This window comes from Rhinolophus ferrumequinum, chromosome 19, assembly GCF_004115265.2.
Source record: "Rhinolophus ferrumequinum isolate MPI-CBG mRhiFer1 chromosome 19, mRhiFer1_v1.p, whole genome shotgun sequence".
In the NCBI taxonomy this organism is placed as follows: domain Eukaryota; kingdom Metazoa; phylum Chordata; class Mammalia; order Chiroptera; family Rhinolophidae; genus Rhinolophus; species Rhinolophus ferrumequinum.
The window spans coordinates 13,092,200-13,119,301 of record NC_046302.1 but is presented as its reverse complement, the minus strand read 5'-3'; the positions used below and the strand labels follow the sequence as shown (position 1 = coordinate 13,119,301).

Here is a 27,102-nt window from a genome sequence, read left to right as displayed (position 1 = left end):
AAGGGGAGAAACTGAACTACTGGTTCAGCAGGAAAGACTAATCAGTGGATTTATTCGTTTGGCAATTGCGGGTCAAGGAAAATGGAGCCTGTTCTCTCTTCAGTCATGTCATACAAAAGGACGTCTGGTGCCAGCAATTGCCATAAGCAACCCAGATGGGCAGTCCCAAACCCATTTACAGACAAGTGATAAGTAGCACAACCTGAGATCCATTGACAAAGACCTCCTATTTCAAAAGGCATTATGGTATGTTGCTGAAAGAGCTGGTCACACCCCAGTAGACTTACACACATTCCCTTTGGAAGCTGTATGATCCCTCCACTTATTGCTTAATTGGATCCTTAAAATCAGACAGCATGAAAATATATCAGAATTGTCTCACTAAAGGTTAACAAGAAACTAGGGGTCTTCAATATAGACCGTATACTAGAGTCTTATTTATTCTGAGACTATAGCCAAGCTTCAGATGTTCCAGGTAGAAAAGGAATTAGCCCTCATGTCGTAATATACTTCAAAATACCTTCCTGAGGACAAGTAATAAAAGAGAATGCTGGTAGATATCTTATCTTGGCTGATCAAATTTTAAAGGCCTGCTTAAATTTTAAAGGCCAATATAAGATAGGAAAGTGTATAACCTACTGATCTCTCTATAATAACTCTATAAGATAATCTTACTTAAGCCCATAGATTTAAATATCATCTTTATGTTTTATGATTTCCACATTTATTAATATACCCCCAGGCCAGGTCTCATTTCTGAGATCCCGCTTCACATTTCAAACTGCTTATTTGGTATTTTAACTTAGGTGTTTCAAGGATATTTTAATCTTAGAATGACCAGAATAAAACACTAGAGTCCTGACCTCCATCTGTTCCCGACTCCAAGCTTCTTTCTCTCAGAATGTGGCACCAGCGAGCGACTGTACCAACCAGAAACGTACATGTTGTCATTTCTTCCCTCTCTCCTCATAACTAATCAATTAGCAAGTCATGTCTACTCAATCCCCAAAATGCATAAGGAACTTTTCACTTTTCTATAAGCCCTCTGCTACCACCTTGAATCAGATTTGCATCACCTTTTACTACTTAGATCAGACCCCAAAGTGATTGTCAAACTTCATAGTTGAGGTTTTCTTGAAGTAATAGAAACAATCTTAAGACATAAATTACATTTGTCATTTGCATATTTAAACACTTTTGTTGCTCTTTCTTTTCAAGAATGGAGCAGCCTCCCCAGCAGACGCAGAGATGCACATCTTTGTGAAGACCCTGACAGGCAAGACCATCACACTCGAGGTGGAGCCCAGTGATACTATTGAGAATGTCAAAGCTAAAACCCAAGATAAGGAGGGCATCCCACCTGACCAGCAGCGTCGGACTTTTGCCAGCAAACAGCTGGACGATGGCCGCACTCTCTCAGACTAAAATATCCAGAAAGAGTTCACTCTGCACTTGGTGCTTCATCTGCACGCGGGGCGGCACCATCAAGCCTTCCCTCCACCAGCTCACTCAGAAGTACAACTGCGACAAGATGATCTGCCGCAAGTGTTACACTTGCCTGCATCCCCGTGCTGTCAACTGCCGCAAGAAGTGTGGCCACACCAATAAACTACACCCCAAGTAGAAGGTCAAATATGGCCCCTCCACCACCTCCTCGGCCCACAGGGTGGCTTCCTGCCCAAATCTCTTGGCCCTGGGGCCTTAATAAAGTTTCCCTTTCATTGACTGGAACAGTAAAAAACAAACAATTTTGTTGATTGCCCTTTACACTTAAAATCCTAACTTCTTATGGTGACCTTTGAAAACTATATACCTAGACTCCTGTTGCTTTGTAGATCTGGACTCTTCTATATTACTTCATGACCCTTTCTCACTACATTTATGCCACAGCAGTTTTCCCCCCATTTCATGAACATACCGTGTTTCCCCTAAAATAAGACCTACCCCAAAAATAAGCCCCAGTTAAGATCGTCAGCCAGACAGACGCATTTAGTACGTTATGATGAAGTTCCAGAAGAAGATGACATGACTGTATCTGAATAAATGTAGATTGTTGTACATGAAAAAATAAGACATCCACTGAAAATATGCCCTAATGCGTCTTTTGGAGCAAAAATTAATTTAAGATCCGGTCTTATTTTCGGGGAAACACTGTACTAATCTCTTTCCACTCAAGGGCCTTTTCACACATTGGCACATACCTGCAATGTTCTCTACCTCTAATTTTCATGTAATTGATTCTTTATCAACATTTAGATCCCATCTCAAATGCTATTTCCTTAAAGAGGCATTCCTTGACCTTTCTACTTAAACTGGCACACCCTTCCCATTATTCTTTATCTCAGTCCACAGTTTGTTCACTTACTGATGCAATTTACAATTACATTTTTGTCTGTATTTTGTTGTTTTTGTTTGTCTCTTCCTTATGAACTTTATAAGGGTAAACATAATGTTTTACTCACCCTTGAATCTCTATCCCCTGGTACAACCAGTGCATAGAAGGTATGCAATAAATATTTATTGAATAAATAATTACAAAAGTACCTGTATGGCTGAATATGGTAATGTGACAAGAAAGTTTCTGCACATGAAAAAAAAATTATAGAAAGAAGAAAGCCACAGAATAGGCCTACTGTGAGCCCCATAACCCTCAAAAAGTATCAATTTACTGGAACATCCATTTACAACGTGGATGTTGCTGTTGCTAATACATTGTTGAAATTTTAGTAAGTATCAATTACCAAATGTCTACTATTCTTTACTCAGGAGGAAACAAGGAGCTATTGACCGCCTGAGATGATAAGAATTTAAAGTTTTTCTTTTTCTCCATTCACTATTTCACTGACTTTTAAAAAAAAACAAAAAACTTTCTTTAATGTAAGTATGACAAGATCTAAACAATAAAACAACAACATAGAAAGATGCACTTATAAATGGAAAGATTTTCTTGGAGAAGAATTTGAAGAAAAATAGTCCCCAAAATGGAGAGCCCCCAAATCTCTGGCTTCAAATGGTTTTTGAAATAATTAGTTTAATTAATTATCCATGAAAATGTGGTTCCTAAATGAAAACTTCAGTTTTATTGTTAAAATATCCCTTTCTTTGTAATATAAATTCCTCTCCCAGTAAATGAGATAATTTTAAGCAGGTGGGGAAAAAAATCTGTTTTTAGAAACCAAGATGTTGATCAGAGAAATTAATATGGTTCTGATGTCAATAGTGACATTTCAAGATTTCTTTTCTCTTAAAAAAATAAGATTTTTTTTCTCTTAAAGGATTTCATAAATTGCTTTACGTGGGCTTCAGTTCTCATCTGTTGACAATAGTGTTCAGCTAGAGCAAGTGAACATGAGCTACCCATGGGGAATATCTTCATTAGGTTTAGCTATGCTTAAATATGCCAAGAGTTAGCAGTAGAAATAAAATCTTCCTCAGAATAGTCAGAGAATAGTATTAAATAGAGTCAAAGAAAAAAAGTCTTATTTACTTACAGAGAAATTCCAATGTTAATTTTCCAGTTTCTGATTTTCATTTGAGTTTTAAGTATAACTTTGAAGTGTGCCAACAAAAAACACACGTTGTAAAAGAGATACCATGATGCATCTAGAATCCCTTATCTAAGCTCACATTTTCCCTATTGACATTTAAAATAAAAAGGAGGAAACAATAAAATTCCAAATGAGCACTAACTTTTATTTAATCTTATCTTTTTCCTTTTTATATTGCTGTTATTCTCTCTAACAGTAACAAGGAGGCAAGTATTAGTCTCCTGGATCAAAAGAAATCAAGATAAACTTATTTAAATCGAGTACCAAGTTAAAATAAAATTAAAATTTTGTTTTAATTTTTAAATTATTGTTTCTAATGTTTTTCTAAGTGACAGAACTCTGCATTATCTCCAACCAGATGCTCATGATTTCTTAACATAGTAAATCTACGGGGCAGAGAGTGGTTACTCTATAAATATCTGCCATTAATTAAAGAGTAGGGATGGAGACAAGGAAGATGAAAACGTGAATTATTCTGATAAATGTAGATAGATACATTTTTTGATGGCTGCATGGCATTTTTACCACCTAATTATATTTTAGTACTACAAGAGTTTATAACAGAAACTGCTTAAGTCAATAATCATTGAGAAAAACTCCAAATTTGTAGGAGAGAGAGGACACTCCATTGCCTCTCCTGAACACCAAAAAGGAACATAATGGCACTTGTAGTCAATAACACAACTGTGGGGACAGAGCCCCAGAGAGCAGTTTCCAGGCTCTCAGCCTCACATAGAAAGGGTGCTGGCTCAGGTAGTAAATGGCCATCAACTGTGATTGTATGGCCATGATCTGTGGCTAGTTGGCCGTCAGCTGTAACACGTGAGCCACTGACCACTAATATAACTGCCGTGGATACGCTAGTAGTATATGGGGGCTAGCAAGACGATGATGGCTGAACTAGCAAGAGCGGATTGCAGCTAGCAAGGAAGGTTGGTTGGCAGAGAAGTGGACGGCGAGTTGCATATGATGTGGTTCTTGCTTCCTGTGTCTCCAACCCAGCCGCCAGTGAGACTATAGTGGTAATGACTCCCCTATCTATGGCTCCATGGGTGATCCTTTTTGGCCTCGCCAAAGCCTGCGTTCTTATACAGGGAGAAGGACTAGAGACCCCAGATGCAACCCCACGTGACTCCCTGCATGTCGCCAACAAACATTGAAAGTATGAGCTGGAATTAACATAATGTTTCTAAATCCCAGGATAAAGATAAATTCAAGGTCACTTGCACTCAGACCCTAGACCATTGGAAAAGTGAGAGAGACTGAAGGAGACTCAGGATCTATTTTTTCTACTCAAGAAACATGCATCCTGAAACAGATATGGTAGGAGCTATCCTGAGTTTAACTTAGGTATACTAACAGAAATCCCGCCCCACAGGTTTCAGGTAAGAAGAGACCATATGTAATTGATTGTATACATGTAAAAGAATCTGGGTTAGTCTCTTCTAGGTGATTTTTGCCTCTATTGCTGGGTAAGAGGAAATAATAATTTAACACTTGATTCCAAATATGAGGAAAAAGAGTAAAGAAAAGAAGAGAGCAAACTGATAAAGCTTCCACATCCAAAGTCTGCTCTACAAAGAAATACACACAATGCAGCTCAAGGTCCATTATCCTCCCTTTGTGAAAGAGGAAGACCACCAGGAAACCCACCAGGGATTTCCGTCACTACTCTAAGGGCAGGGATAGAAGAAGTCTGCAGAATAACTGTCCTTCATGATTGAGACAGAATTTCTCCAAAATAGCAAAATTAAATGATACTGAGTTATTCTCAGTAACTATATTCTTCTGCTACTCTCAGGTCCAAGAAATAGTAAGCAAAAGCCTTTACCAGGAATGAAAGAACAAGGTGGTTTTCCATATAGCAAAGTATATGGACAGTAGCGTTGATATTGGGTGTCTCTGAAAGAAAGCTAAGTATTTCTCCTTTCCCGAACAATCTGGTTGGTTCACTTGGGAAGATAGGGACTCATGCTGGGGCTTGGGGTTGCCAAAAGAGGTCCAATGGGAAGAGCAACAAAGAAAAGCTCCCTACATTTTTCCTGCCATGTAAATCAGAAGGAGGAGTAAATCTCCTTAGATAGGTGAAGACGGCTAATGGGCAGGAGGGCAGGGTTTGTGGTTGACTGAATTAAGGGGTCCTAGCCACATTTTGCTCATGGTTTCTGACACCTACAATGCATAATTTTCACTGATTTTCTCCCTGAGCTACCTAGAATATCATCAGTGCAATGTTTCAAAGTGAGGAAATAACTGAAAATAATGGGGGAAAGCTGTCATGGACTTAAGTTAGAGCTGAACGATAATAACATGGGCTCTGGAGCCAGACACAGCTGAGTTTGGATCTCATTGCTACTTACTAGCTGTATGACCAAGTCAGGTCATTTAATTCTCCCAGCCTCTGTGTCAAATGTGTATGGTAAAGTATTCCACCATAGGGTAATTTTGAGAAGGAAATAAATCACTTAAAGTCTTTTAGCATAGTATCTAGTGGATAATAAGTATAACAAGTGGTTGTAACCATTATTAGTAGTACATTCCTCAGTAACCATTTCATTAGAAGACTGTATTTCCTTAGTTTGATTTCAAAAGGCTGATTTTAGTTCATTGAAATTATTTGATGTAAGGGTCACAGTGGGTATTAATTCTAAGAAAGATCATTTTACTTTTTATTCCCATCCCATCCCTCCCCTTTAGCAACCATCAGCTTGTTTTCTATATCTATGGGTCTGTTTCTGTTTTGTTTTGTTCATACATTTATTTATTTTTTTTAGATTCCACATATAAGTGAGAACATATGGTATTTGTCTTTCTCTGTCTGACTTATTTCACTCAGCATAATACCCTCTAGGTCCATCCATGTTATAACAAATGCCAAGATTTCATTCTTTTATATTACAGCATAATATTCCATTGTATATACACATACGAGGTATGACAATTAAGTTTGTGACCCTCTTACAACGATGTTGCTAACCTTTTTTGATATCAAAGGGGTCATTCATTATGAATTTGTACCAACTGGACAAACAGTTAACCAAGTTTACTATTTGGAAGTGCTGAAAAGGCTGCCTGAAAAGGTTAAATGAAAACGACCTGTACTTTTTGACAATTCATGGCTCTTGCATCGCAACAATGCACCTGCTCACATGGCACTGTCTGTGAGGGAGTTTTTAGCCAGTAAACAAATAACTGTATTGGAATGCCTTCCTACTCACCTGATCTGCCCCCCAATGACTCTTTTCTTTATCCAAAGAAACAGGAAATATTGAAAGGAAGACATTTCGATGGTATTCAGGACATCAAAGGTAATATAATGACAGCTCTGATGGCCATTCCAGAAAAAGAGTTCCAAAATTGCTTTGAAGGGTGGACTTGGCACTGGCATCAGTGTGTAGCTTCCCCAGTGTGTACTTTAAAGGTGACCATAATGATATTAAGCAATGAGGTATGTAAAACTTTTTCTAGGATGAGTTCACGAACTTAATTGTCAGTCTTCGTATATATACACCACATCTTCTTTGTCCATTCATCTATTAGGTCCATTCATCTAGGTTGTTTCCATATCTTGGCTATTACTAGTAATGCACCAATGAACAGTGGGGTGCAGATATCTATTAAAATAGTGTTTTTGTTTTCTTTCGATAAATACCCAGAAGTGCAATTACTGAATCCTATGGCAGCTCTATTTTTAATTTTTTGAGGAATCTCCATACTGTTTTATGTAGTAGCTGAACTAATTTACAGCCCCACCAACAATGTACAAGGGTTCCCTTTTCTCCATATCCTCACCAGCACTTATTTGTTGTTTATTAATAGACATTCTGACATGTGTGAGGTGGTATCTCATTGTGCTTTAATTTGCATTTCCCTGATGATTAGTGATGTTGAGCATCTTTTCCTGTGCCTGTTGGCCATCTGGATGTCCTCTTGGAAAAAATATCTATTCAGGTCCTCTGTCCATTTTTTCATTGGATTGTTTAATTTTTGGGGGGTGTTAATTTAGATGAGTTCTTCATACATTTTGGATGTTAACCCTTTATCAGATGTATCATTTGAGAATATCTTCTACCATTCAGTAGGTTGTCTTTTCGTTTTGTTGATTGGTTAAAAATGACCATTTTAAATTACTAAAGTCTACATAACATTTTAAAATTTTGATTTATTACTTCCATGTACTTAGGAGTCACATTTTACTTATATCAAAGAACTTTTCAGATTCTATGTTCACCTTCTTTGAACAGATATCATTAACTTGAAATTATCAACATCCATTTGTATGTTGTAAGGATATATGTTAAAGTCACCAATTATTTTTTTCTCAAACATGTTAACTGTTCTTGATTAAACTTAAGATGTAGCAAGTCCTTTTTTTTTAAATAAGTAGCCCAGTCATAAGTCCTACAGTTTTCAGTGGGGTAAAACTCACAAATGTGGAATCATTAGAGCAAAAATTAGTAAATTTCATCCATAATCACATTTCTAGTTAATAAAATTTTAAGATACATGAGAATAAACTGGTAATTTTGTAGCTCAGTCTTGCCACATCCTAGGAGCCAGTGGTATTTAAATTTTAATCAGCCAGCAGTAAAGATATTCTTAATTCTATTATTTTTTAGAACCTATTCACCTGTCTATTAAGCAGCGTTTATGAGTGAATAAAGCTGTTTTACAGATCATTCACCAATTTTATTCTAATTTAGTGAGTGCTTTTATTTTTAAGATTTAATGACTTCTTAAGGAATTCTAAAAAGACAATGGAGCATATGGCATCATATTAGTTATGGCGTATATATTCAGATATGTTGTTTCTGCCATCATACATATATATATTAGAAATATCAACATACAGCTAATATTAAATTAAACAACAAATATTATAAATTCTTACATGCAGTCAGAAGCACGGGGCATATAAAATCATATTGGGAGACAAGGCATACTCATGTGAAGAAAGCATGAAAAACAATAACAGCCTATGCTTAAGCATTTTAAACATATTTATCGAGCAGTGCTGAAAACAAGACAATAGGCCCAAAATAAGGTTGCTTATGCTAAGTTCCACATCACCAAACCAAGACAACTTAATTATAGTTGCTGGCTCTCCCAAAAATGGAATTTTAAACCAGTCAATCAGGAATCACCTGATCAGCACTAGTTAATCTGTCTGATAGACCCGTGTCATCCCCTAAAGGAAAGTAACCTTGTAATAACCTACCCACCTTTTTGCCCAGCACAACTTCCTTTTTCTCATTCCCTTTTGCCTATAAAAGTCTTTAATTTTCCATAGCTCTTTGGAGCTCCTTTCTGTCTGCTAGATTGGATGCTACCCAACTCACGAATGCTTGAATATAAAGCTAATAAGATCCTTTAAATTCACTCAGTTGAATTTTATTTTTTAATAGTAGGCAACATCCAGTGTGAATTCCTGCACATTTTGATTTGTTCCTAAGATTCTACTCCCCAATTCTAGTGTGTGTGTGTGTGTGTGTGTGTGTGTGTGTGTGTGTGTTTTCCCCCACACCAAGCATTTGTCCAACACCAGATGGGTATTCTACAATTCAACTTAATTCTGACACTATCTACCTGAAGATAGCTTCAGATCCCACAAGTAAAGGGCTCAGTCCTACAAGGCTGTCCCCACCCCTTCAGAAGCCAATGACAGGTCCAGGTTGTCATCTGTGCTTTTGACTTATCAGCTATAGATCGATCAGAGGTTACTACATCCCCTCCTCAGCTTAGATTAATTTGCTAGAGCTACTCACAGAACTCAGAGAAATATTTTACCTACTAGATTACCCATTCATTACAAGGAATATAACTCAGGAACAGCCAGATAAAAGAGATGCATAGAGCAAGTATGGTGAAGGTGCTCAGAGCTTCCATGCTCTCTCTGAGCATGCCACTCTTCCAGAATCTCCATGTGTTCACCAACCCAGAAGTTCTCCAAAGCCATCATTTTGGGGGTTTTATGGAGGCTTCATGTCATAGGCATGATTGATTAAATCACTGGCCATTGGTTACTGACTCGATCTCCAATTCGTTGAGGTCAGAAGGTAGGACTGAAAGTTCCAACCATCCAATCACATGGTTGGTTCCACTGGCAACCAGCCCCATCCTTTGTTGCTTTCCAAATGTCACCTCATTAATGTAACAAAAGACACCTTAATGCTCTCATCACTGAGGAAATGTCCAGAGTTTTAGGAGCTCTATGCCATAAAGGGGATAAAGACCAAATATATATCTCTTGTATCACGGTCTCCTCTCTTTTTCTGCAGTAATACAGAAAAAGACTTTAATAAAGCAATTTTTATTAGAACTATTACTTTTCAATTCTCCCAATAATTTTAGAAGTTGAAATCAAATATAGTAAAAGGGAAATTGCATTTACGTTTAGTGGATATACTAACCTGGAATTGGCCCCTCTCTATCCTGGACAAATTATTTACCAACTCTGAGTCTAGCAGGCCTGAAATGTCTATTAACTTAATAGATATTACAGAAAATGTGTTGAAACCGAGGGAAGATGATTATGGGGAAGGAGGCTGAAAGCATTATTGCTGTTACTAAGAGATAAATATAGGAAGCACTTCACAGATACTGGAAATTGATAAATGGAGAGCAACTGTTATCCCTTTGCTTTCATCTCTGTGAATTAAAATCAATTTTCTGTGTGTCCAGTAGGACAGAGATAAGTCACTAAAATTTCAAAATAGGGAAGAATTTTTAGAGTTTAGTCATCTAAGACAAGTCAGGCTATTCCAGATAAAATGTGACCCATTTTAAAGACCTTTACGGAAGGTAATTTCAAAACATCTTTTCAATAACTCATTTCTGTGTCAAATTTTTAAAAATAAAGGATATAGTTCTATTTTTAAAGACACCTTATCTTTTCTACATTGCAAATAAAACTAATCTTCTACTACCAACAAGAAATCCTAAAAATAACAGGTGTAACAAATAATAGCTGCCAGTTTTTAAGCATCTAATTGTGTGCATTCACCTTATGTTAATTATATCTAGCACACAAAACCCTGTAAAAAAAATAATGAGTATTATTATCTCATTTTACAGGTGATGAAACTGAGGTTCAGAAAACTATTTGTCCAAACAGTGAATATGTAGAGAAACAAAAATATTAACATAGTAATTGATGTGGAATGTTTTGCTTCCCCCTCGCCCCTCTATTCTATGATGAAACATCATCTATTCTATGATGTTTAGAAAAGTTTTCTCCTATCTTTTCTCGGAAATCCTTTGTTGCAGCTGTTGGGAGTAAAACCAGATCTCTGACTAAGCACAATTAATACCAATGTATGTGATGCTTAATTTTTTTTTCTTTCAAATTACAGGTGTAGAGACAGGCTTTATTAAGAGAAGCAGGTAGAGAAGCAGCACAGAAAGAGCCAGCTACTGAAAAGTGGGGGAAATAAAAAAAAGGAAAGAAACCTTCAAGTGTGTGCAGGTAAGGTACCTATTTTGTAAGTGCCCTGTATCTCCCAAGACTTACCTTATATTCTCCCATGCATAACTTTGTGTGTAAATACAGCCTAAGTATACTAAGTAGCAACTTGATTTGGGAAAAAAACTAGATTCAAAGTCTGTCAATTATGTTTGCAAACTTGCCACAGGGGCTTACATTGGCAGCATTGTACAAACACCTCAGTAAGGTTTCATAACTTTGGTATATCAGTGTCCCACATCTGTGTTCATGTTGACATGTGGCGATGTCTTAATGAGTGGCATTCATTGTTGTTGTTGCATGTTTTTATGTGCCATCGCGAGAATGTCTGAGCTTGAATTAGAGCAATGAACAAACAATAAATGTCTTGTTAAATTTGGCAAGACTGGAAGTGAAATCAGGGATATGTTAGTACAAGTTTATGGGGATAATGCCATGAAGAAAATAACAGTGAACACATGGATTAAGTGTTTTTCTGATGGGAGAGAACATGTCACTGATGAAAAGAGGTCAGGATGGCCAGTAATGAACTGGCAAAAACATCGCAAAAATTCATCAAATTGTGTGTCAAAATTGTTGGCTAACTGTCAGAAGCATAGCAGACCAACACTGATAGAGAAACAATTAGGAAAATCTTAACTGAAAATCTTAGCATGAGAAAGATGTGTGCAAAAAATGGGCCCAAAGGAGCTCACCGATGAAAAAAAGCAAAGGAGAGTTGAAGTTTGCCAAGACCTTTTGGAGAGGCAAGATGATGTTTTGGGCCATTACTGGTGATGAAACATGGGTGTACCAATATGACCTTGAAACAAAGAATCAAAGTACCCAATGAAAGTCGGACAATTCTCAACGATCAAAAAAAGTTTCGTCAGTCCAAACCCAGAGTTAAAACCATGTTGCTAACCTTTTCTGATATCAGAGGGATTATTCATTATGAATTTGTACCAACTGGACAAACAGTTAACTAAGTTTACTATTTGGATGTGCTGAAAAGGCTGCATGAAAAAGTTAGATGAAAACGATATGAACTTTTTGCCAACAATTTATGGCTCTTGTATCACGACAACGCACCAGCTCACCATGGTACTGTCTGTGAGGGAGCTTTTAGCCAGCAAACAAATAACTGTATTGGAACACCCTTCCTACTCACCTGATATGGACCCCAATTACTTCTTTCTTTACCCGAAGGTAAAGGGAATATTGAAAGGAAGACATTTTGATGACATTCAGAACATCAAGGATAATACAGCAACTGGCTCTGATGGCTATTCCAGAAAAAGAGTTCCAGAATTGCTTTGAAGGGTGGAGTAGGTGCTGGCATTAGTGCATAGCTCCCAAATGGGAGTACTTTGAAGGGGACCATAGTGATATTGAGCCATGAGGTATGTAGCATTTTTTCTAGGATGAGTTCGCAAAGGTAATTGACAGACCTATGTGGATTCTCAGAATTGCCCTGAGAACATTACATCATTACAAAAGCCATTACTATGTAAAGGCACTGGGATGCCCACAAATTGAGGAACTGCCCCATACACACAGGCAGCCAAGAAAGATGCAGGTGTGAGGTTTGGGACTAGAGTAGACCATCAAAGATTTTGACAAGATGTTAATAAGTGGACATCAAAATTACAACCAAACTACAGAACAACCATCATTGATAATTGCCTGAAGTCTAGCTGAACCAAAGCCCTACAACTAAGGACACAGAGAAGAAGCCACCTTTAGACTGCTAGGAGGGGCAGAGACACAGAACGGGCTGGTCCCACACCCTTGTGTAACCATTAAAAATTGTGAGGGATATCTCATCTGCAGAGGTCCCCCGCCAGAGAAGCAAGTAGTTCCAGCCCCACACCAGACTCCCCAGCCCAAGTTTCCAGTGCCAGGAAGAGAAGTCCCATAACTTCTGGTTGTGAAAACCAGTGGAGATGGTGGCTGAGTGAAACAAGAGCAGCTGCAGTCCGAGGCGCTCCTCTTAAAGGGTCACACACAGACTTACTAGCTGACTGTCTCACTCACTCTGAGTTCCAGAGCTGGGACAGCAACTTGAAAAGTGTCAGGGATATATGGAGAGGAACTGAGTTGTCTGGTCTCAGGGAGAGGGCTGGAGGAGCAGGTGAAAGTCATTGTTTCTTTGTTGAGTCCTCCCCCTTTCCAGTTTGCAGACTTAGGTAACCCATATCTGAGTCTCCATTAACCTGGCTAACATCTATGATTTGCCCCGACCTCATGATTCCCTGAGATCCTGCCCCACATAACATGAGGGCCTACCTAAGCCACTTCCAGTGGCTATTCCTTACAAACAACCTGTGTTGGCTCACACTGTGAACTTTCCTAAAATCTCTCAAAGGTTCACCAAACCCAAACAAGCAGCATCTGGCTTCAGCATGTCCCTCTATACCTTCAGCTGAGCAGCCCTAATCCCAGTACAAGTGGCAGCCAGCCTGGGTTTTTGAGGCCATCCAAGCCCAGGGCAGGCATCAGCCATCTTCAGGTTGCTTTGTGGTTCATGCCAGGTGGCCCTGGGCAGAACACAGTTTGCAGGCTGAACTTGGCCTGCAGTGGGTCCCTTCTCAGGAGGCCCCAGGGCTGGCACGCCACCGATGGCAACCTTTGGATCAAGCCAGAGCATCACTTGGCTGCCACCAAGGAAAATCAACCCAAAGAGCAGACTGGGCAGGACCCAGAGCCCTAGTAAAAGAAATCCTGCTCTGTAGGGCCAGCCCTTGCACCACAGTTCTTCCACTGTAGTCATGGCCAGTCCTCAAAACCAATAAGCCTGAGGGTCAATCCCTCCAACTGATGGGTAAACAGCAACGAAGGCCCAACTACAACAGGAGGGCACACACAACCCACAAAAGGGACACACCTAGAGTACCCAGCTGAGGTGACCAGAAAGACTGTGCCACTGGGCAGCACAGGACAAATACACAAGGCCACTCTACTAAACCCAGGAGGTATAGCAGGCCCTACAAAACACACAGAAACAAAAGCACGGAGGCAGCCAAACTGGGGAGACAAACACATATGTCCCAAATGAAAGAACAGAACACAGCACCAGAAAAAGAAATAAGCAAAATTAAGACAAGCAATCAACCAGATGCAGAGTTCCAAACAATGGTTATAAGAATGCACAATGACCTCAGGGAAAACTACAACAATGAGATAAGAAACATAAAAATGAAGCTAGAAAACATAAAAAAGAACCAGTCAGAAATAAAGAATACAACAACTTAAATGAAAAAAACATTAGAAGGAATCAACAAATTCGATAAAGCTGAATTCAGATCAGTGATTTAGAAGATAAGGTAGCAGAAAACACCCAATCAGAACAGCAAAAAGAAAAAGGAATCCAAAAAAATGAGGACAGTTTAAGGGGCCTCTGGGACAACACCAAGTATACCAACATTTACATCATTGGGGTTCCAGTAGGAGAAGAGAGAGAGCAAGGAACTGAAAACATATTTGAATAAATAATGACAGAAAACTTCCCTATCCTGATGGAGAAAATAGATATAATAGCTCAGGAAATGCAGAGAGTTCCAAACAGAATGAACCCAAAGAGGCCCACACCAAGACACATCATAATTAAAATGCCAAAGGTTAAAGACAAAGAGAGAATCTTAGAAGCAGCAAGAGAAAAGCAGTTACCTACAAGGGAACTCCCATAACACTGTCAGCCAATTTCTCAACAAAATCATTGCAGGCAGAGGGGATTTATTTGCATGAAATATTCAAAGTGATAAAAAAAAAAAAAACAAGGACCCACAACCAAGATTACTCTACCCAGCAAAGCAATTTTTTTTAGAGTCAAAGGACAGATAAAGAGCTTCCCAGACAAGAAAATCCTAAAGGAATTCATCACCACCAAACCAGCATTACCAGGAATCTTAGAGGGACTTAAGATAAAAACAAAAGAACAATAAAAAATATGAATAAAATAGCAAAACCACATATCTATGGACAATTACTTTAAATGTAAGTGGATTAAATGTTTCAATCCAAAGATAAGGTTGTTGAATGGATAAGAAAACAAAATCCCTACAAGAGATTCACTTGAGATCTAAAGACACACGTACTCTGAAAGTAAAGGGATGGGAAAAAGATATTACATGAAAATGGAAATAAACAACAACAAAAACAGCTGGCATAGCAATACTTATGCCAGACAAAATAGACTTTAAAACAAAGGATATAACAAGAGACAAAGAAGGACCCAGTAATCTCACTTATGGGTATTTATCTGAAGAAATCCAAAATGCTACTTCAAGGGGAGGTGTACACCCATGTGTTCATTGAAACATTGGCCACGATGTGAAAGCAGCCTGGGTGTCTGTCGATAGATGAATGGATAAAGAGTAGGTGGTACATATATAGAGTGGAATATCACTTGTCTATGAAAGGGAGTGGGATCTTGCCATCTGTGGTGGCATGGATGGATCTGGACGGTATTGTGCTGAGTGGTGTATCAGACAGAGAAAGACAGATGCAATGTGAGTTCACTTACATGAACTTAAATTAACAAACAAATGAAACAGAAACAGACTCGTAGATTCAGAGAACATTTTGAGGGTTGGTAGACAGGAAGGGGTTGGGGTGGGTGAAAAGGGGGAAGGGATTAAGAAGTACAAATTGGTAGTTACAACATAGTCATGGGGAATGTAAAATAAAGCATAGAAAATATAGTCAGTAATATGGTAATAGCTATTGATGGTGTCAGATGCATACTAGACTAGTCAGGGGGATAACTTCTTAAATTGTATAAATGTCTAACCACTGTGCTGTACACCTGAAAGTAATACAAAATAATACTGAATGTCAAAATAAATAAATAAAAGTTTTAAAATATATATGTTAATAAGTGGCTGAGCAGGTTGATTTTAGCTAGAGAAAAGCTGACCTGGATTATTCTGTAAAAACATTCAAGTTTTGTCCTATGTGTTCCATAAAGGACAATTCTCCTGCTGTTGTTCTGAACAGAGAAAGAAAATACAGGCAGCACTTTCTAACCTGCTGCTATGACATCTGCTAGTGGCGGATGATGACCGGCAGTGCTTTTGAGAAGGCTGGGCCAGAGAGGCTCTGGTCTATAATAGATCAATAGAAGTAAGTAGTCAGGTTGGTTCTTCCATCCATGCGTACTTTCATGTGGGCTGCTTCATGTAGGACTAGCAGAAGCTGTTTGAGGTTAGGAATACTGAAAGACTCCCAGGTGAACTGAATCTCCAGGCTCACACACTCTGCTTTACAGCAGTGGTTCTTAAATTTAAGCCTACATAAGAAGCGCCTGGATGGTTTGCTAATGCACAGATTGCTGGGCCCACTCCCAGAGTTTCTGATTCCATCAGTCTGGGGTGGAGCCTGAAAATTTGCATTTTTGACAAGTCCCAATGTGTCCTTATCCTTATGGTGAGAGAAAAACAATTGTAACAACTATTGCTTTAGAACAATGAACTTCAAAGCTTTGAAGATTTCCTTTTCCCCCACACCTCACTGTACGTCTGTCTCCCAAAGTTTGCCATTTGTGAAAGCCCTTGATGTCCTCTCTTCTATCATGTATCACATGCTAACTCATCGTGGGTATTTAAAACGGCAAAATCTTCTCAGTTATTTTGAAGTCTAGACATTATCAGGATATCTAGAATAATATCAGGTTCAGTAAATCACGTTAAAAGCAGGAAATTAAGTTATATATTGTTACTGATTTCAGTGGAAGTATTCCCAAATGGTCAATGGTTGGAATAAAAGAAAAGTTTCAATCATTTATATCAGCTGTATGTTGAGCAAAACCAATGCCTATTACAGTTGGCAATACAAAACTCCTTTGCCAAAATGGTTAATGTAATTTCTCAGTTAACATTCACAGGCCCTGGTTATTTTTTGCAGAAATAATGCTTCTTATCCTGGATAAAGCACAAAAGTCACAACGTCTGGTAAAAAGTCCTAATCACTATAGTAGCCGTGATAGTCTCTTTTCTCCTTAGTTCTCCTTTTATAAAATTTAGAAGAATTACACTTACTGATTTGTCAGACACAGTATTTACCTCAGAGATACCACGAGTTCAGTTCTAGACCACCATAATAAAGTATCGCTGTAAAGGGAGTGATAAATCTTTTTGCTGGTGGAGTGTCTTGCCTTCAATTTGTAAAAACGTTAACACCTGTGGAGTGCAATAAAGTGAAGTGCAATAAAATAAGGTATGCCTGTAAGTGACCGAGAAACGTGATACATAATCATTAGTGTGCATCAGTAGCACCCGGAGGTCATATTCAAAAAGCAAAATCCCAAAACCACACCAACGAAAGGGCCTAGGAATTTGGTATTTTAATAAGCTCCCAGGTGATTTTCAGCCTCACTCTGAGGAGCAGACAAGAGAGAACAACGTACCCAGGACTCCTTGAAAGAAAGGAACGATAGACGTACACAGCCTAATAGCAGTAGCTATTGAATGAAGCTTTTAGAGAACAGTTTTTTTGTCCCATGTACCGTATTTCCCCAAAAATAAAACCTAGCCAGACCATCAGCTCTAACGCATCTTTTGGAGCAAAAATTAATATAAGACCCGGTCTTGTTTTACTATAATATAAGACCTGGTCTTTAATATTGTGGGGACAGAGCCCCAGAGTGCAGTTTCCAAGCTCTCGGCCTCACGTGAAAAGGTGCTGCCTCAGGTAGTAAATGGCCATCAACTGTGATTAGATGGCCATCAGCTGTGGCTAATTGGCCGTCAGTTGTAACCAGTGAACCATTGGCCACTAATATAATTGCTGTGGCTACGCTAGCAGAAAATGGGGACTAGCAAGAAGATGGTGGTTGGCAAGCGTGGACTGCAGTTAGCACGGCGGAGTGCGGGTTGCAGGTGGCAGAGAAGTGGACAGCAGGTTGCAGATAGTGTGGCTCCTGCTTCCTGTGTCTCCAACCTAGCCGCCAGCGAGACTATCGTGGTATGACTCCCCTATCTATGGCTCCGTGGGTGTTCCTTTTTGGTCTCACCATGTCCTGCATTCTTATGTGGGGAGCGGGAGCTGAGACCCAGCCTGACACCTTGCATGACAAATATAATAATATAATATAATATAGTACTGGGTCTTACATTAATTTTTGCTGCAAAAGATGCATTACAGCTGATTGTTCAGCTAGGTCTTAGTTTCGGGGACACACGGTAGCAATAGCTGAGGGACAATAACTTCATTTTATCTAGCTATGATAAGAGACACAAAGTTTAATATTCCTTTAGGACACGAAGATGTACGAGAGATCATAGTTGAACTCACAGCTATATTATTACAATGTTTTATTAAATCCACTAAATTTGAGTAAATTGATTTTACATTGATTATTTTCACATAGGTTAATCAGAAATAGGTATTTCCATTTATATTTTTAATATTAGGAACTAAAATCATAATAACCCCATACATTAAAATAGTCATTTTCAAAATAACAAATGATGTTTATCACATTTGCTTTCCAAGAAAACTATAGGAGGCAAGAAGGGCAAGCATGGTTCATTCTATTTTACAAATGACAAAGATTCAGTTGTATTAAAATGACATTTCCAAGGTCACATGGCCCATGAATATCAGAATCAGATTTCGAAGCCAAGTTTTCTGACATTAAGACTTTACCACCGTAGAGTATTGATTTGTTATTATTTAAAAAGCACTGAACTGATAAAGTTACTCTGTAAAAGGATTAATCTGTCTAAAACAAATAACAGTAATTATAATTATTTTCAATTTATACTTGCCTAGGAAGGTTTATCCTTAAATACCTGAAGCCCTTTTCTGTGTATTCCTGTCAGGTATGTCTTTCATATGTTGTAATTTATATTCACTTTTCACTTTACTCCTACTCACATTTTCTATGTAATAATTCTGTTATAAGTAGGTTTTCCATAGGCAAAATTCCACAAGCAATATTAGGGAAAGGAAAAACAAGAAAGTCAAAAGGACTGCTGCACCCCTTAATGAAGTCTGTAACAAATAGCAAATGGGGTCTGGTGTGTTGTTCTCACCACAAGTCCCATTAAAATCTCTCTCTCATTCAATCTCTCTCTCTCTCTCTCTCTCTCTCTCTCTCTCTCTCTCTCTCTCTCCCTCCTCTCTCTCTCTCTTCCCCCCCCCATCCTTCTCCTCCTCCTCACTCCCTCCCTTTCTTGCTCTATCCTCCCCTCACCACAAAGTAATTATTTGGAAAGCTTACAGATCAAAGCTTACAGATTGTGTGGATGTATAGATGATCTTATCTCCAACAAAACTACATACTTTGAAATCCTCACTTAATATCATATTGCAAAAGGTAATGGCTCAATACATTAGTTATGGTAGAACCTGGCCCTAGGTAGTATCAGATTTAAAGGAATCCTTACTATTTGTTTTTCTCTTTTTTTTCTTAATAATATTGCAAACTAAAGGCTTATTTCCTAAAGAAATTAACATTAGGTACTCTTAGTCCTGATTTGGAAATGTCAGCATGATTTTAAGTTGATACATCATAACTTACTTTTTAATTATAAACCCTATTGCTGTTTAAAAGTCTCCATTATACATGAGTAGTCAGTCGCTAATGTGGATTAAAAGCATATGTTTACTTGGCCTATAAACGAAGTACTTAAGTTCAGTCAAAACAGGCATTTCTCTATGATCAACTACAATATACCTGGAACATACAGGCTGAATTTTTAAAATTCAGAGAATATAATATAATTTAACCAAGATAATAACTCTAATTATTAAATTATCTCCATCTTTCAAACTCAGTATTATAATGATGTTGGTAAAAACATGAATAAAGACCGTAACCAAGATAAGAATCGGGAAAGCCTGTAGGAGGAGCTCTCATGCCCTACATCAATCTCGTGGACCTACAAGAAGAACTCTTTGTTTATAACAGCCCTCCTAACTTCCTCTTCCCCACAATAAAATAATCTTCTCTCCTTTGTTCTAACAAACTTGCATGTGGCTCACCATGGTTGCACATTTAGGATTTCACTCATCTCCCCCCACCCCAAACCATTTTGTTTGTTTGCTTGTTTATCTTTGAGAAATACCAGACTTTTTGTTTACAGTCAACATGTTTAATGCTGTCCATGTTGTCAAAGAAAAAAAAACAAAAAAGCGATGTCTTTGGCTGAAAATTCTCCTTAGGAAAACAATTTTTTAAATGATAGGTAATATTTCATCATGCATACTTTAAGATATAAAAATTCTGATGATAAACTTTCCCCTGATTAAGTCGATATTTGTGCCAAATTCTAATTTAAGAAATGTTTCAATTATGCAAATCAATGTTTTGTTACATTTAAAAATAAGGAACCTTGTTCTCATATTCATACAAATTTTTGAAAATGTACTGAAAAGGCTGAGACTGTCTCTTGGAATGGAACTAGCCAGCCTTCCCTCTCTCCCTCCCTCCTTTCTTTCTCTCCTTCTTTTTTCTTGCCAAACTCTAGTTGAGAGTCCATGGATTATTTGCAGGATAGATTTTATATTCTAGGGGAAATTTTTGTGTCTTGCTCTTTTCTCTCTCTGACTCCCTTATGCAGCCTATTTTTCCCACTTGCTCAATCCTGGCTGCTCCTTCCCACACTACCCAGTCAGTCATCAACCTTTGTGTCCCAAGCCCAGCCAAAACTCCTCCTCTGCTAAATGGTCTCAGAGTAAAGGCCTATAGAGATCCCAAAGATGGCCAATGTTGGATAAGGGAGGCTTTATGACAAACACCAAAGTCAGGATTCTAGAGGGAAGAGAGAGGAAAAGGTGTGGAGGTTGTGATGAAAGTCTTCTTCATCCAACAGTTCCTTCTTTCTACAAACACATGAGCACTTTAGTTGGAAAGAATAGATGACACTTAATGATATGAATTAAGAAATGTGAGCAAATGAAGTCTTATTTACTAGTATTAAATAACTCAAAATTCAGTTCTAGTTTAGTTTGAAATACATTTTGACTTTTATTCCCTATGAAGCCAGTCTTCCTTCCGAACAATTACTTAAATGAGTTGCATTTATTGAGCCCATGCCCACTGCTCTGTGATACAGTAAGAAAATGTGACAAGGAGGATGAAGTTAGAATAAAACTTATGCAATAAAAATATATGTGTATCTGTCACAGGTAACACTCAAGGTACATAATCTAAGTATAAATACTATGAACTATAGTACGTGTAATATAACATAGATGAACAGCAATTTACTTTCACATAAACTACTGGGAAAAAACTTTAAGGTTAAAATAAATCTAGTGAGTTGGAATTGGCTCTATATTTTCTTTTTTTACATTATTTTGTCAAATATCTCTCTTTTTCACATTTTTTAAAGGAAAATATCAATATAAATATCAAATCCTATTAAATCAGATGATGCAATAATATATGGACAACACAGAAGAGAATGGCAAACAACATAGCAAAGTCATAGAAGGTTCACTAGAAGAATGAAACATCCCCCCATGGTTTACAGGGGCTAATTATATAGGGCATCTACAGTATAACTAAAAAAAAAAAAAAGAAGAAGAAGAAGAAGACTTTTCCTATGCCTCCCAATGACCTTGAAATGAAAACTAAAAATAGAAACAACTATGGCCTACTAGTTATTATCCTAGCAACTATATCCTAGCAAATCGCTGAACTGGAGAATAACCATGATGGAGAATGGTACCTGCACTGTATAGAAAAGGAACAAGAATATCAGAGATCTACTTAAGATTAAGCATATTCAGTTACACACAGTTGGAAAAATGTTCATATTCATAAGTGACTTTCAGTGCTTGGTGCAATTAGTGATTGAAAAAGAAAAGGGAGTTTCCATTTGATTATTGACTACGACTTGAAACTGGATTTACATCAGTACCAAGAAACTTGGTACATCAGTACCAAGAATGGAGCTATAGCAAAGCAGGGTTGTTAATGTCATAGCTATTCCTCGACGGGATGTAAATCACAGGGCAGCATCCCAGTCTCCTTCCCACTGGTAGACAACACATATGATAGATTTAGCAGCACTGTTTTAGCAGCACATTATTCTTTGATACTTTTTGTAATCTGGACACCACATAGAAACTCACCATAAACTGTGAGGGGAAGAGAGGGAGAAAATCCCCTAGTTCCTTAAGTCCCACACCATGTCAGGTACTATTCAAAAATAAATAAATAAATAAATAAATAAATAAATAAATAAATAAATAAATAAATATTTTTTCTAAGTGCTAATCTCTCTTTCTCAGAAAATTAGTTGCCATTTGAGAATTTAAAATATAACAAAAAAATAGATGGCGGGAGGAGGACATAATAGCTTCCCATTCTTGCCACAATTGACCTTTCTTACTCTCACATCTAATACAAAGTGGCTTCCACCGTTTTTTCACCTAATTGGCTTATCTTGTGTGTTTACAAGACTTTGTCTCAGACTGGGTCCAGTGAATTCACTTCCAGCACCAGGACCAACGGTGTCACTCACCAGGAACCAAAACTAGCTTTAAAGAATAAACTGGCCTCAAAAGAAGGTGCCAGAGTGTTGAGAAAATGAGAACAACCACCTTCTGAGGTTTTTCCTGTGAAAGGCACTGTACTAAGACCTGGAGAAAATAGAAAACTGAACAGATATACACTGCTCTCAAGGAGCAGAAACAAGAGAAAATAGGAGTATTGATATCTAGCACATGCATAGAGGCAGTGAACAGGCTGCAGAGGTTTAGTTTAAAGCGAGAGACTTGATAGGGAGAGAACTTACACACACAAACGGGGCTTTAAAATTCAGGAGACTATGTTGGATAGGATTAGATATTTCTTGTGATAGTTCCACAGAGGAGATTTAGAGCTCTGGGACTTTGTCCCATTTAGCATAAAACCTTATGTAATTGTAGTAGTGCCTTTTGCACATATCCTTCAACCTGTGAAACCACTCTGTAAGGTAGGAGAGGTACTATCATCTTTTATAACTCAGAATAGTGACACTAGCAGAGGTTCAGTAAATGTCTAAGGTCACCTTAGCAGAAAGTAGCAGGTATTTCTCACCAGGTGGGAAGAGAGGCAGTGGTAAACAGATGTCCTTTTGCATCCCTAAGCATATTACAATTAGTGTGGAATATGGATTGAGAGTGGTTATGGCACAGGGTGAATTAGAATGGGAACAAGCAGGAAAGTTAGAAGAGTACTGTGACAGTCCAAGTAAGAAAGGAGTTAGTAGCTGCCCAACACATAGACATTATATGGAGAGATAAGGGAGACAATAAAACTTGAAATAGGAAGAATCTTATAATAACTAGAACTATAAAATTAATGCTCTTATGAGAAAATGCAAATGGAGACAGGTTAGTCAAAAGATGTATAAACATAGACTTGAATGATTTGATGACAAAATAGCAATTTCTGTGGTCTCTTCCAACTCAAAAGAAGTTGACAATTTTACAATCATCTGGATCTTTACTTCAAACTTGTGCTTTCCTGTCACATTAAATTAGTTTTGTATTAGTTGCTGAACCATGAAATCCATTTACTTTATGTAAGAAGGTGGCTTATCCCATGCAATTCTAGCCACAAAACACTAACCGTTAAGTTGAATCCCACTTTAGCAATACAAATTTTACCAACCAAGAAATAATGAGCAAAACACAATTTAGTTAAGAGGGGGAAAAAAAGGTAACATTTGCAGTAAGAAATAAGAAAACTGGGAGTGGGAGGACTTTTTATTCTAAAGAAAATGGAAAAGTCTTCCATAAAACCACCCCAAAGTATTATTTGACTGCTCAAATTTTTCCCTTGGAGGAGAAAAAGATGTCATCTTTACACAAGTGAATGAAATAAGTTCTAGCTGGATGAAAACTAGGTAAGAAAAAGAGGGAATTTGGACCTGAACTTTCTGGATTGTCTGCACAAAAGATATCCCTTATTGGTCCTGGTTCCCTCACAAGTAGAAGAGCTTAACACACTGCAGTCAAAAGAATACAGCATTGGGAGTAGGCTTGGTTATGCTTCTTAGTTACTCTCCAAGCCTGGGCAAACCATTTCACTCAACTGTGTATCTGAAAGTATACCCAACAGGTACTCAACAGACATCTGTTGTGTAACTATCCTACACTGCTGGGGGTATAGAGATGAACATAATATAATTTTTTGTCCAAAGCACTTGCTGTTCAGTAAGAGCATACAAACCTGTAATCAAGTTGTGGCCTTAAAGTTTTGGAGAAGATACAATGGCCACTTAGGGGGTGGTAGAGGGAATGATGAGAAAAAGAACAATCACTTTTACAGAGGGGAGGAAGGGAAGAGATTCAGGAAAGGGTCCAAAAAAAGATTATCCTTGATCAAAGTCTTGACAAAAGGGCTGGTGTTTGTCAGGTGCCTATTCTTCGTAGTAGTTTTAGTGGTTCTTGTATTTGTATGTGTGAGGGAGGAGTGCTATGCCAGGCATAGCAAATACCACAGAATAGCACAGAACTAAAACAGTAAGCCGTCCACTATGGCTGATACATCCAATTTGATGTCTAAATCAGAGGGAAAATGGAGGGTTTGAAAGGTCTTTATAAGCATAAGGGCAAACACCAACCATAAACAAAAAAAATAATTTATCAAAATTATAATAAGAGTTGAAAAGTAATGGTTAGATATAAATGTGACATTGACATATAGAATATGGCATATGGGACATATTGGTATATAGAATAGCAAAAGGTTTATAGTTGGTAGTAACTGACATAAAATAAACACACCAATTAAAAATGGGAAAAGACAATGTGCAAAAGAAATAATAAAATGTCCAATTAAAGTATGTAAAAGTATTTAATCTCACTACCCAACAAGGAATAAAAATTAAAGCAATAACATATATTATCCATTTATCAAATTGACAAAGATGATTCAACATTAATACTACATCAGCAAAAGTGGAAGAAAATTGTATACTAAACAACAGAAGTAAGGCATTACCAAATATTTCTTGAGGTAATTTGACAATATCTAGCAAAACTCTTTAACCTACCCTAGAAATTTCTACTAGAATTTAAACTTAGTAAACAAATCAAACTAGTATGTAAAGCCCTATTTATTGTATATACTTAGCATTATTTATAAAAGCCAAAGAATGAAAACAATCCAAATGTCCAGCAGTAAGTTACTTAAATAAATTATGTATACATCCATGGAATATAAAAAAAATAACTCAAGTGATGATGTAGGGTTTGTTTTAATGACAAGGAAAATAACCAAAATAAAATGTTAGGTTAGAAAAGGCAGTTGCTGAAAGTATTCACTTAAAAAAATTATGACACCTTAGACTATGGTTAAATTTTTATTTGTGTCCTTCCTTTTCAGTCTCCATAGTTTTCTCATAACAAATAGGTTAAAATCTTTAGAAAAACTTCATGTGTGGAAGGTAGTTAACCACAGTATGAAATCTATGAAGTTAGGCACATCACAGATGCATCTCATATTGAAAAATAATAACTTTTTGGTCTTCCTACCTCTATCAAAGAATATTATATCAAATGTAGAAAATATAATAACTATAGATTTATGTCATTTTGAATGAATCAAGAGACATAAAATTAACATGCTGAAAGGGAACAAATGCTCATGCCTAAGTTCCTCTGCTACAGGGAGCAACCCTCATCCAATGAATGGTTCATGTGGGCCTGACACCATTGTGTTGCTTCAATATGGGACACAAAGGGCTGTACTTCCTCTAGAACACCCGTGGGTTTGAGGCCTTTGGTGCCACTGCATTGTAGTTCAAACTTTTCCTCTGCCTAACATGCTTCTCTCATTCCCTTATAAATATTGAGCCCATTCACAAAAGGGTTTCCCAATAAACTTTCTTCATGCAAATCTCTGAGTTTCAGAATATTTCCTGGTGGACTCAAGCTAGAAGGTTTGGTACCAGAAATAGTGTAACGACACCCAACTGAGATCTAACAATGAGGATCCATCATCAGTAGAGAAATGATAGCCCCTGGGATATGATGATAGTACAATTATTAAAACTTTTAATGGTGGAAGAGAATACACTGGAGAGTACAATATTGTGGCTGAAAGGTTTGGGGGAAGTAGTAATCTTTAGGGCAATAGGATCAGATGGCCCTTGCTGAGGGTACACTAAAGACAGACAATGAACAACTGAGGCCACCAATTTATGGCAAAATGTGAAGATCAGGAGACTGTTTCTGTTCTCCATTGCTGCATAGTAAACTACCTCAAACTCAGTGGTTTAAAATAAAGACCAATTTATTATCTCTTATGATCTGTGGGTGGACTGGGCTTAGCAGGGCAGCTTTCCTTCTCCAGGTGATGTTACCTGGCGTCATCTGAAGGCCCGATGTTCTGGAACAACATGAAATACGGTTCACTCATATGGCTTGCATTGGACTCAGGTTCTTGCCTAGGACATCAGCTTAGGATTTCGACTGGGGAACCTCGGTTGCCCTTTAGCTGACTTGTCCATGTATCTTTGGCTCCTCATAGCCCAAGTTTCCAAGAGGAGAAAGAGAAAGTTACCAGTTCTCTAGTGGGCTAAGAAGTCCAGAAACAACCATCACTTGTGCCACATTCTTAGTCACAGCAAGTCCCAAATCTATCCCAGATTCAAGGAGAGCAGAAACAAGCTCCATGTCTTGAAATGACATGCTTATACAGGGAGAATTGGAGAATATCCTCATCTTGCAAGACTAACTACACAGCCTTTTTGGTAATATAGACAGACTCTCAGTTCCTGCAGTCAGAGAACAGAAAAGGCTGATAAAGAGTCTCTGGGATTAAACATAAGGGGGGAATTTGACTTCTCAGTCAGGCCCAGTGAATCTGCCGTGTCAATGTCAGGTCCCTTTTTGGGAAAGAGAGGGACCCTGAGACTTGAGATATGAACATCTCAGTCAATGCACTTAAAAATGTTTTACCACTGATTGCCCTGAACCTCCTCTAACAAAGGGGTCCACTTCACTTCTCTAAGACTGACACCAATATCTGTATAAAGACATGCCAAAGTCTCTGCTTTGCAAAACAAGTTTCATCTTGGGGATAAGGTCCATTTCCCCTTTAGGCTGCCAGAAAAATTACTAGGTCAAGTCACAACACAACCTGGCTGGATAAATGCTGGGACCACT

The 27,102-nt window shown here is 37.9% G+C and overlaps 1 protein-coding gene and 1 pseudogene across 3 annotated transcripts in view; one reads left to right on the top strand and one right to left on the bottom strand.

The window, feature by feature from the left end:
* DLGAP1 (DLG associated protein 1) overlaps nucleotides 1-27,102 on the bottom strand; it is an 853,569-nt gene that overhangs the window by 781,645 nt on the left and 44,822 nt on the right. The gene's annotated exons all lie outside the window — the stretch shown is intronic.
* On the top strand, nucleotides 1,249-1,624 carry LOC117038695 (ubiquitin-like; annotated as a pseudogene).